The sequence below is a fragment of the Lipotes vexillifer genome, unplaced genomic scaffold, assembly GCF_000442215.2.
Source record: "Lipotes vexillifer unplaced genomic scaffold, Lipotes_vexillifer_v1.1 scaffold126, whole genome shotgun sequence".
NCBI lineage: Eukaryota > Metazoa > Chordata > Mammalia > Artiodactyla > Lipotidae > Lipotes > Lipotes vexillifer.
Genome location: NW_006778324.1, coordinates 1056831 through 1059041, shown reverse-complemented (window position 1 = coordinate 1059041; position 2211 = coordinate 1056831).

Below are 2211 nucleotides of genomic sequence, written 5' to 3'. Positions count from 1 at the left end.
TCCATCTCTGTCCACCTCCCTGAGGGGCGCCAGCTAAGGGATATTGAAGTGATATCGCTCAAGACAATCTCACTGTGTGGGGCCTCCCCAGAGACCCAAGGGCTCACCTCTGAGCTCTCGTGTGGGGCAGGTGACAGACACACTGAGGGTGACTTCACCTTTCCTGGCCATCTCCCTAGCCTAACAGGAGAGGCCTGTGCTAGGGGACAGACTGTCCAGCAGAGTAGGGGTGTTGGACAAGAGGCCTGTCCTTGACAGGCTCTGAGAGGAGAGAAAGAGGGGACTTCCTTCCTGTTCTCTGTTTCCCCAGACCCTTCCAGATGGGCCCCTGCTCCCCACCTTGCACTGCACTCCCGCCCAGGTCTGAAGTGTGGGAGTGGTGGTGAGACCTGAGGCACAGCCGAGCTCCGGACTTCCTCCCTGGGTGGGATCTCTCACCTGTGAAACAATGACCCTTCTATGGTCTGAGAGCTCTGGGCTGGGCACAGGGTGGGCACTTGGTGAAGGGGCTGCTCTTATTTTATCAGGCATCACTGCCCCTCCTGGGGTCTCCTTTTTGGCAGGGCCAATGAGGATGCCCATCAAGACCACATGAACCCCAGGGCCACCCCAAGGTCACCCTGACTGTGCCCAAGGTAGCCTCCAGATGGATCTGAAGCTCTGACTCGGTACCACCCGGGGGGAGGAGTGAGACCTTGAGAAGCAATAAGCTTCAAAACGATTACAGGCCCCCCTCCTTTTGCATAAGTCAACATAAAATAAGATGATGCTTGTGAGGTAAGACCAGAGGCCCTGACCGCTGGTGTACAAAGTGCTGTGTGGTGTCCTGCCTGCCCTGCCCCCAGCCGGGCCTTACACTGTGCCTGGGACCTCCCGGGGGTGGGAGTGGGGCAGCAGCCCTGCTCAGGGCCCAGAGCGGAGCCGGTGGACAGGCCTGGGCTGTCTCAGAGGCCTGGCGGGGCCTGAAGCTTGCTGGGAGGCAGGGAGGCTGGGGGGCGGGGGCGGGCTCCTGCCCGCTGTGGGGCTGCGGCAGTGTCCCATGGTTCACCACTTCACATTTATAGCTCCAGTGCTTCTCAGCTTACTGTCCCTGCGGTGTGAGGCCCGGCTCTCTGGAAACCGCAGCCGTGGGTAGTTGGATGCCTGCCTGAGTGCTGAGCTGTGAGGGAGGCTCACAAATTTCCCAGGACGGTGGGCCTCAGCCCCAACCCCTGCCTCAGGCTTGCCCTGGTCTCTTCTTAGAATCTGGCTGGAGGCTGGGGGAAGCTGCCAAGGTATTGAGGGTCCCTCACCCTGTTGGCCCTCCGTGAGAAGCAGGAAACTTGCCAGAGAGTAGGGTGCTCCCTAAGGCTCCAGTGGGACTCTGGGACAAAGGAGTTGATGGAGGAGGTGAGGATGAGCCAGAAGGAGGCTCACAGAACAGGGCTGGGGTGCCTGGAGCTTGATTCTTTTTTAAAAATAATTAATTAATTAATTTTTGGCTGCGTTGGGTCTTCGTTGCTGCGCGGGCTTTCTCTAGTTGCGGTGCGCGGGCTTCTCATCGAGGTGGCTTCTCTTGTTGCGGAGCACGGGCTCTAGGCACGTGGGCTTCAGTAGTTGTGGCTCACAGGCTTAGCTGCTCCAGCAGCATGTGGGATCTTCCTGAACCAGGGCTCGAACCCGTGTCTGCTGCACTGACAGGTGGATTCTTAACCGCTGCGCCACCAGGGAAGTCCCCAGAGCTTGATTCTTGATGAGCATACAGGAAGCATGGAGTTGCTGCTCTCCAATCCAAACTTCTCACACTGTGAGAAATTCATCGTGGCGTGGCCCTCAGCAGACCCGTGCAGCAGGTCTGGCTCTGTTTGGCCAGGGAGGGGTCCGAAGCTGGGAGAGGGTGGGAGGTAGGCGACCTGCCTAGATGATGGCAGCCGAGGAGGAGGAGCCAGGCCCAGGCCCAGCACCGCGAGCCTGACACCAAAGCCCCGTTCTCTTCACTGCGCCATGCAGACCTCGAGTTTTGTCTCAACTAGGGAGTGGGGCCCTGCTGGCTTGACAGAGACCTGGGAGGAGCACGGCCTGGCTCCTGTGCCCCTAGCTGTGAAGCTGCCCTGCTCTGGCTCAGTTAAGAGGCTGACTCCCTGCCCTGCCCCCCCCCCCCCCCCCCCCCCCCCCCCCGCGCGCGCGCCCAGGGGGGGGGGGGGGGGGGGGGGGGGGGGGGGGGGGGGGGGG